Here is a 10686-nt window from a genome sequence, read left to right as displayed (position 1 = left end):
TTTCAAAATCAACGATTTGTATATTTACAAATGTTCATGAATTGATTGAATTGAAAAGTGATGTTCATGTTGTTGTTTGGTTTCATTCCATGTTATAGACTATTAACTACAAGAATTGATTCAAGTATGTGAGGAATTATACATTATTCATGATAGAACCTTTCAATTCACAAGTTGATTGATGTATCCTTGATTATTAGATTTGTTGATGATTGTATAACTATAGTATGCTCCTCCCATGTTTGATTAAATGCCTATGTGAAGGAAAAGTGTCATATTAGTATGATAATCTTAAATCTCCATTCACGTACAAGTTATGTATGTTTAGTGTTTTATTTAATGTCTTAGCCAATGTATTATGTATTGTTGATGTCATATTTTGTCAGTTTCCTTTTATCGAGTTCGGGGGGGGGGGCACTTGTACCTAGAAAATATAGTTGTGTGCCTAGAGTCCATGTCATGTTTTTACGATATCCTCAGTCAAGACATGATCCATAGAACTCAGTGTGTCATGTGACTCAGTAAAGCTCACTAATACAGTAAGCTCAGCACTATTCCATCAGTCAACGGAACTAAGTTAATTCAGTCCAGTTCAATTCAGTAATCCATGATCAGTGTCTATTTAGATGGGAGTAGGAATTAGCACCGAGTGAACCAAGGATGGGAACACACACTGTTAGATGAAGGTGTGATTCTTAGAAGTCAACCTTGCATTCTAGAACTATGTACCCAGCATAGGTTGAGACATCAAGACTATCAGATGAGCGTTGATGAGGTAGATAAGCATTGTCAGATATAGGCCCCACCATATTCTTATGGGGATACTATCAGATGAGGGTCACTCACAGCTTGTCCTTACCAGTGGCGCGATATTGACACCCTTCCATTTGGGGTTACAGATTGGACCCCAACTCAGCCATAATGGCGTATTAGGGGTATGCCGGTTGGATAACTACTTCCCACAGTTTCAGTTATAGAATTAGGACTATCAGATACAGTCATTCAGTCTCAGTAATAGAACTTAGATGGTTCTACAAAATTTAGGATTGTCAGATACAGTCAACTCAAAATAGTTCAAAACTTAGCTAGTTCCGCCAGATTTAGGACTGTCAAATACAGTCACTCATGTCATCAGTTATATCAGTTATCAAAATTCAGTTAGCATTCATGTTAGTTATCATTAAATTCATGTTATCACGATCTCAGATATAGTTACGACATATTCATGCATGTATTCTCACATTCATATTAGTCAGTTAGCCAGTATTGTTCATGTATATGAACCCCATACATTTAGCCTACCTTTCATGCATACCAGTACATTCAAAGTACTAACGTGTTTGTGCTATAGTGTCTTATACCATAGGTTCAGAAGCAGGAACTCCAGAGCATCAGTAGCATTCCAGTCTCAGTAGTCAGAGTTAGCAGTGAGCCCTCATCTTTCTAGGACATGATCATTTACGTGTCATCTCATTAATTAATTTTTAAGTTGGAGTTAGTTGGTGACATGTTACATCAACTCCTTATCCATACAGTTATGTTTTAGAGGTTTTTCAGACTACAGTATATTCAGACAGTATTTCAGTTTTGGGTATTCTATTATCCCACTCAGATATTATATTTTATCAGTCATGCAGTTTTGAACCTTATGGCCTTTGAGCCTCTATATAGTATGTTATACAGTGTATAGGTTCAAATATCAGTCATGGGTTAGGTTGTCGTCCTTCGGGGTCATGAGCACCATATAGCATTTCGAGTACTAGATTTGGGGCGTTATAGTATGCTAAACTAAAAATAACATGGATATAAAAAAGATAAATATTAGCATCCTTTTCCTAGTGATGTTATTAAATAACTGACGTATACCATTATAATAAAAAATATTTTAAATTAGATATCCATACTTGAAATTTACTATGTGCATAACATTACTGATCATTATTATAATTGTTTTATATTTTATTTTATACGTAATACATTTATTACAAAATATTATTACATAATATTTGAGTATGTTGTTATGGAGGATAATTTTATAAAGAGTATACCACTATTATAAATGTTATTCCTATTATAGGTAGAATGTCTTCATAGAGAAGTAAATATAACATGAAAATTCGATTATGGAGAAAATCTTGTTGCTATAGTGAAATATCGTTATAATGAGGTGATATAATAAAGAGGTACTATATGGATTTAGATAGGTTTTAATTGTTGAAAGAATGTATTCAAAATAACCTCATTTGAAATAATAGTACGAAATATTTTTTTTGTAAAAGTCACTAAATAACTCATTTCATAAATTCTTCCTAATCAATTGATCGGTGAAAACTCTATATTACAAAGATCAACAAATGAAGGTGAACATGTATCCAAAGTAATAAAATTGCGAAGAATCAATATCCCATCCTCCAATTAGGATTTAAAGCACCTAATCAATTGACTTGCACACTGTCTATAATGAGGACTGTAATTTTAGATAATATATTTTCTATGTTGGCAAACCGTTTTAATTATGCATGCAAATTTGGTAAATTTTTCCAGCAAAACAGTGTAACATTCACCCTAAAAACTATAGTAGATCCACTCCTGCAAACAAGACATTATACCGGCAAAGGATCACTGGAAATGTTGACTGGCATCCTTCTAGGAGTATATTGATGCCAAACGGTATCTACGAAGGCTCAAAACAGTCCAAAATCTCACCAAAATAGTCCACACGTACAAGACACCAAACTGAAACAACAAAGGCAAACTAACTTGAGAGATAATGGAAAAATAACTTGACATAAAGAGAACATGTAAGTTAGAAACTAAGGAGTATATTAAACTCAAAAACCCCTACAAACATGTAAACTAACTCCAAGTTCTTATGTTGAATCCAAGAGGATTTCGGTTCACTCAAGAACTCACGTTTCTAGCCAATACACAACATAAGTGGAACCTTCACTTGTGAAGTCAAGTTTTGGTTTGCCTCATGTAGGGAGAGTAATTTGGTATTTCAAAGTGTTTCAATAACATACAACAATAATCAACTAAGTAAAATAATACTAAAGGGCCTATTTATAATCTATTACAACCTAAAGTGTCCAAAATGCTCTAAATGAGGGTGGGGTAGCTTTGGAGCGTATTTTTAGCTTGTGAAATCCCTCAAACACTCCTTAGTGAGAAAATGCACCTTTCACTAAGTCCTACACTTCAGTACCATGGTCCTTCAAGCTTCACAACTTCCACAAGCCAAGCCACCTTCCACACATGGCTTTGCCTCATGGAATGCCCAAAATGGTCTCCCCATGCGCACTCTCTTCTCCTCAATGTGACCACAATTAGGTTCTCTATGAGTTGGTCTCAGGTTATGTCATTAAAGGTTATGATCATCATTTTTCTCATATGATCCCCCCCTTCTGAAAAATATTTCTACTTCGAATTCACACCTTGCAAAATCAAAGAGAAGACAAACAAGTGAAACATCCTCATGGCATGAGGGTTAGGTTTAGTAAAACAAATAACATATTCATTCTAAGGTGGAACACACTTGAAGTATAGCCAAGGATCCTTCATGTTAATCATTATCACTCTATGGTAAAAGGCACAAAGGAGCTGGCTATGGAAATCATCATCTCAACACACATATAGAAAAAAGGTATCACACAAATGGAGTTTATCCAAAGAAGTTTCAATAGAAGACTCTCTTCTTGACATACCAGTGATAAAACTTTGGTCAAGAATGTAAACACGCAATATTGAACTCTCTTGGAAACATTCATGGCTCCCCTTTTTTAAAGACCCTTCATCTTGGTAGGAGTTCTTTCCCTTGCATAATGTTGGTTCCTCAAGTGGATTGTGAATCCCCAAGAAAATTGTTCCATTATAGGAAAGGATACCAAAACCCTCATTCACACCTTTCTTTTCATTTTGAACAAGCATCAAGTTAAACATATAACAATCTCTACATCCCAAAAGGTTACTGGGTCAAATGGGTGAAATAGCCAAGGACATAGGTTTTGGCTATTCCAATTTGTCCCTATGGTGCCAACCAAAAACTTTGGCATACCCTCTGTATCTCCATTGGAATTATCAGGACAAAAAAAGGGTTGAGAAAGGTTCTCCACAATCCAGCTTTAAATATAAGGTCCTCATATATGCACCTTACTACTAGTTTCAAGACCTCTACTGGGAGTATGCACAATATAAGAAATACATAAGGAAGAAGTAGATGAAATTTTTAAATATGCACCAATTTCTCTTTCAAGAGAGTAATCCTCACTTAGATATAAATCACCATAGTGAGAAAAAGGATAACATACAAAAACATTATCACAAGAACAATCAAAACTAGGGTTCACAAGTAATTCAAGGTTACGTTTACATGATTATTCCCTTTCTCGGCTTCCTTGACAAGGCTATCAATAAGGCCTTCATCATACAACATGTTCAAAGAATCATATCTAACCCCATAATTAATTCAGTCAACACCAAGAGTTTAACTATGGAAAGGCTCATAGAAATCCATAGGCAAACCACTAACCACACCCACTTGGATACTACTAGCCACATCACGATATTCCAAGTTCATTGGAGTGTAAGAGAGAGAATTTTTATCTTGGAGCTCACATGATCTATGACCTTCCTCTTCACGTGGGTTTACGCAGCCCACTTTCTCCCTTGGAACTCCCATATGATCCACCATTTCATTTATCACTTTCTATCGATGGGCCAAGGCTTCATGTTTAGCCAAAATAGCACTTGTGGCATCATTGCCCAAGGTTTGTGAGGTTGACGCCGCGGTTTCCATTGCAATTGTACCTAAAGCAAAAAAAATTATAAAAATAAAAGAAAAAGAAAAAAATTAGTTCACAAAATCCTCATCACACTCTCACACACTTTGAACGTCTCACACTTGGTCCTTAAAGTGTGGTAAACTGGCTAGCAACTCATGAGAGCTTGGGAGTGAGTCTACTCTTTAAGTCGAAATGGATTTTTTTTTAAGATTCAAAGAAGTTTTGTACGAACTTGAACCAAGAATGAAAATGAATTATAAATGAATAAAGAACCACAAGTAGACCCAACTGATGTTGAGTGTATTTATGCATTCTAGAGCTACTATTCTAGCCTTTTTAGCCTTTTTTGAGGATGATTCCTATTCTATATGTGTTTATAATGATATGAATGAGAATTTATGTGTTCAAGTATGTGTTTACAATTTTTAATGGTGGTTTCACATGAGTTTTGATTAATATTAATCATTTAGAAGTCAACCAAGAAAACAAGTGTAACTAGCTTGAGCTAGATATTTTTCTAGTCTATTGTGTTAGGTTCTAATGTATTTTAATCAGTTACTAAGGTTTTACTGTGTATTTATATGTTAAAAAACTTATTTATAATGTTCAAAGGTCAATTGGTACAATAAAAGAGTTAAAACAATAAGCTTAAGCTCAATGAGAATTTAGTGTATGCTTAGCTCGTGTTTCTAGTTCATCGTTGAGGATGTTCTGTTGTTTGGAGCTCTAAATTGTTGTTTTTAATTATATAGGATGCTTGGTTAATGGATTATGATGACATATTAATGATATACAAGCTTTAAATCATGTGGAAACAACTCAGAATGGCTCAACAAGGCTCAGAATGGCTCAACAAAAGCACAAAAAGATAGTTGGATACAATTTTGACCCCTAAAATATATGGGGCGCATGTGACCATTAGGGGTGGTTTATGGATCATCTCAAAAAACCAATTTATTAAAAATATGCCCACATTATTTAATATATGGCGCGTTTATCCTATGCCGAGGTATAAAGAGGCTCTGTGATGCATTGAAATTGCGATGAAACGCTGCAGTTTGATAGAATTTTTGAAAATTGTGAACTGGCATGTCAGCATGACGTGGAGGCCACCAAAATTGGGATAATTCTGCCAAGAACAATGTGTAAACCTAATCCAAGCGAGTTTATGATTTATATGCTATAAATACAACATCCCAAACACGTTTTAAACAATCTTGGAACCCCTAGATCACTTGGAACAACATTGGAAGCTACCACAACTTCTTTTTACATTTTTATTTCTTTAATTTATCTTTATTTTATGGTTTTAATCATTCATACAATTAATTGGATGTTGATTATAGCTATGAGTGGCTAAAAACTCCCTTTCTAGGGTTGAAGCCAAGAACATAAGTACAATTATTTTGAATGTAGTTTGTTTGATTTGCTTATCATTACTGGTTGTTTGTTTATTCTTATTTTAATTATTTTAAGGATTTGCAAGCTTCAGAATACATATATTGTTGACCTTTTGATCTCGGGAGAGAGAATAGGACAATATAACATAGGAATAAACAAATTATGGTTCTTATTTCTTTATAAAATAAGGAATATGAATTAGTTTCTACGACAGGGATTTACTTAGAAGCCTTATTTGATTCATATATAGGATGATAGCTTTAAAACTCCTAATTGGATTATTACATTCCCGCTCAATGATGTATTTGTAATGTCAAATTAGGTAAACAATTAGAGGTCGAGCGACCATGATCATGCAATTAACCCTATGAATCAACAACCAAGATAATTAAGTTAACGAATGAAATTCAATAGCACAGTATGATTATTCTAAGTCCTTTAACCATGACTTTTTTCCCATAGATTGTTTCAAGACTCTTATTTACTTTAATTTCAAGTTATAATTTACAAACTGCCTTTTTGGTTATGTTTGCATCAATTGAATCTAAATTGTGAACAAGAATAGAATAGTTGTTAGATCAAGTCTCTGTGGAATCGATACTTGTCTTTCATTAGGACACTTTACTACTTGATAAGACCATGTATACTTGCATGTACGCTTGTGCTCTATCAAGTTTTTGGCACCGTTGTCAGGGACTTGAATTTTGGCAATTATTTATTTTAGTTTGATATTTAGATTTATTTGGTATTTTTAAGCTTGGTCTTGTTTTTGTGTTTGCCGAAGATAGGTTTCTAAGTTTATAAGCTGGCAAGGGATTGGGAGTTGGTAGAACTAAACCCAGAACCCTAGCAAATTTTCCATCAATGTAGGAGAGAAGAAATCCTTCTCCCTAGAATTCATCAAATCTAAGAAGGCCAAGAGAATACCGTTACTCTGGCTGAACAATAAGAAGCTAGTAGGAAAGTTAGAGAAGTGGTAGTCTCACTTCTAATGAACTTGAATTCCCCAATTTAAAGACCAGCAACTGAGGGATTTTCAAGTTGAAACATAACATGCTCCAACTTTTTATTAGTAGTGGACAGTTTACAAGGCTTTCATATGAGGATCCATAAGTCCACTTTTAGACCTTCATTGAGCTTCCTGATACATTCACTCCAACTGGGAGACTCTATATTATGTGAGGCTGACATTGTTTCTCCATTCACTTTTAGGGGAAGCTAAAAGGTGGTAGAATACGGAGCTGCCCAATTTAATTACATCATTGGATGACTTAGCCAGAAAGTTCCTTATCAGATTTTTTCCATCAGGAAAGACTGCGAGACTTTGCATTGAAATATTAAGCTTCAAATAGAAGACTAATAAAAACCTTTATCATGCTTGGGAACTCTTTAAGTCTCTTCTTTGGGAGTGTCCACATCAACAACATTCGAATGAAGTACTTGCTCATACTTTTGTAGAAGCTATTGATCACAATATGAAGATTTTATAAATTCAGCCTCAGGTGGTTAAGCGGTGGAATTGACTTATGATGAGCTGTACACATTGCTAAACTACATAGCACAAGGAAATCAAGATTGGCATTCAGATTCTAGAAGTGCCATAAAAAAACTCCAAGTTTATTAGAGGTGGGCCAATTCATAGCCTTATAAGTATAGGTTTCGGCACTATAGAATTTTATCAACACATCATTTAGCAGTATGAAGTTGGGAGCAGCACAACCTACAACCACAGTCAATGCCATCCAACAAGTTGCAGGCTAGTGTGAAGTATGCGGAAATAGTAGTTATATGGCTACCATGTGTGAGTCAAATCCAGAATCTGTGATGTATGTAGGTAATACTCAAAGGCCAAATATGGTAATTTCTACAAAATGAAGTGGCATACTCTGCCTTGGAGTGCACATCAATAGCAAATCCCATAGCCAAAGGCTCAACCCAGTCAATTAACTAGCAACACAGAGGAGATGTTGAAGTAGATCCTAGCTAATCAAACACAGTTTGCTATAAACTTAAAGAATCAATAAGTAGCCACAAGAAGTTTAGAGTTGCAAATAGGCCAATTATCACAAGCACTAAATGCCAGACCATAAGGTGGGTTGCCAACAAATACAGAAAATCCAAATAAGGTTATGGAAATCACCTTGAGGAATGGTAAATAGCTTCAAGTAGTGCCATCCAAGGAAAGAAAGGAGGTAGATATTGATGTGTTGACCCAACAGGAAAATAACAGTGTTGCTGAAAACTCAAGAAAATTTGAGTACTTAAAAGAAAAAATTGCTGAACTAGAGAGGAAAAATATGTTGTCATTACCCTTTCCTCAAAGTCTAATAAAAGTGAAGAAGGATGAAATGTTCAAAAAGTTCTTTGACACATTCAGAGAGCTTTATATTAATTTACCTCTTTTATATGTTTTGTAGAGTATGCCCAAGTATGAAAAGTACTTAAGGGATATGGTGGCAAAGAAGGTGAAACTACAGAATATGGGAGCTATAGCACTCACTGAAGAGTGTAGTACTGTGATAACACAAAACATCCCCAAGAAAGTGAAAGATCAAGGGAAGATTGCTATTCCTATTTAAATTGGGATTAAAGTGGTTCATGCACTCTGTGACTTGGGGGCAAGCATAAATTTGATGCCCCATCATTGTTTAAAGCATTAGGTTTGGGAAAACCATGACCTACTATCGTGGTATTGTAGCTGACAGATAGGACATTTGCATATCTGGATGGAATAATTGAGGATGTCCTCATAAAGGTTGATAAATTCATTATTCCTTCTAACTTTATTATTCTTGGTTTTGAGGCTGATGAAAAGGTACCAATCATATTAGGGAATCCATTCTTAGCAATCGGAGGGGCCTTGATTAATGTTAGAGAAGGAACACTCAAGATGAGGGTAGATGATGAAGAGTTGGTATTTGATTATTACAAAGCACCCATTGTAAAACCCCAAATTAAAGATTTGTATGTGATAAATTCTATTGAAAGGGAAAAGTGTGGGGTGGTTAGTCCACCAAAGACCTCTTTGGATTACCTGATTGAGTGGCCTAAGAAGAAATCACTTTGTCCCAATATGATAAAGGTTGATGTGAAAATGGATGGTGACTTTGATAGTGAAAAATCAAAATGTCTAAAATAAATTTAAAAAATGGCTCCCAAAAAGGTTTAAAAGGGTTAAAGAATATGGTTAAATTGATATGGATCGTGCCGCGACACTAAATCAAGAGTTTCATGGGAGGCAACCCAAGTTAATTAGGTATTTTTTCTTCTCAGCTTTTTTTTAGTTTTATTTCATGTTGTTTTATTTTTGGTTGAGTCACGGGTTATTGGGAAGTCTAAGTATCAAAAACCTAAGCTAAGAGCATGGTAAAGACTGAGTGTGGAGTCCTATGGATCCCATTTAAGCGTAAAAATGCTACTAGCTAGGGCTAGAGGCCTCAAGGAGTATTTATATCTTTTTTAATTTTAAATTCACTTTGGGGGACTAAGGAGATTTTTAAGTGTGGGGTGGGGAAATTCCCAAATTTTAGCTCAATTTAAAAATTCTTAGATTAGGAATATGTGAGATATTCTTGATTGGTGCTATTTTTTATTACATTATGCAAGTGGGTTTGTTAAAAAAAAATATATTGATTTGTGTGAATTACTTTTTGAGACTCTGAGGCTCATTTTTATGACTCTTGTACTTGATGGCTAAAATTTGAATTCATACTGTTGTTGGTTGAGAGTCAATGACAATCCTATTGAGTGGAGCATGTTGCATGTGAGTGTAAGGTTTTGGTATATTCCTTGTTGCATGTGATATCTAGAACTTTCCCGGTGTGTGTGTAAAGCAAAATAAAGAGTGTGTGTTTAGGTGATGATTTAGAAATTTCTTTGATAGACTTGTTTTATACCTTCTATTTGTCCTACCATTTGTGTATTATCCTAGTTAACACCCATTGAGCTTTTAGCTTAATTTTTTTGGTAACCACATACGTAGCCTAATCCCTTCTTTGATAGACTATAATTTAATCAAAAAACTCCTAAATGCTTTAATGAAAAATTGATTAAGTAAGGATTTGATAAATTGAAGAAGAAAAAGGTGAAATTGATGCTCCAAGGTAATAGTTATTGGTGTATAATTAATGTGTGGTGGATGGTTGTGATATAATTTATGCTAAAAATATTGCCTTGATTGTGAAAAAAGAAAAAAATTGATTTTGTGGTAGTAAACTTTGTGTCCACCAAGTTTTTGTGAAAATGTTTAAAAGAGATGAGGCAACAACAAAAGGTATGGATGAATGAAAAAGTGTAACTTGGTTGTTGGATATTGATTTTAATTGTTTAATGTATTATATTAAAGCTCTTAGAGAGGTTAGTCACTATTCCCAAATAGTTCCTACCCGTCCCTTAGCTTACGTTACAACCCGAAAAAGACATGTTTGATCCTAAAATCAACATTCTAATATTAGTGAAGCATTACACTAAGGGAAAGTGTATGGTGCATTATGTGTAACTTGTG

At 34.5% G+C, this 10686-nt stretch overlaps 1 non-coding gene across 1 annotated transcript; it reads right to left on the bottom strand.

Annotated features, from left to right (window-relative positions):
• Positions 1–7501: 7501 nt before the first annotated feature.
• On the bottom strand, positions 7502–7609 carry LOC124898327. The gene has a single exon (XR_007055300.1). It is a non-coding gene; the product is annotated as a small nucleolar RNA R71 (small nucleolar RNA).
• Between the last annotated feature and the right edge of the window lie 3077 nt (positions 7610–10686).

This window comes from Capsicum annuum, chromosome 4 (genome assembly GCF_002878395.1).
Source record: "Capsicum annuum cultivar UCD-10X-F1 chromosome 4, UCD10Xv1.1, whole genome shotgun sequence".
In the NCBI taxonomy this organism is placed as follows: domain Eukaryota; kingdom Viridiplantae; phylum Streptophyta; class Magnoliopsida; order Solanales; family Solanaceae; genus Capsicum; species Capsicum annuum.
The sequence above is the reverse complement of the archived record's forward strand: the minus strand, read 5'-3'. Positions and strand labels throughout refer to the sequence as shown.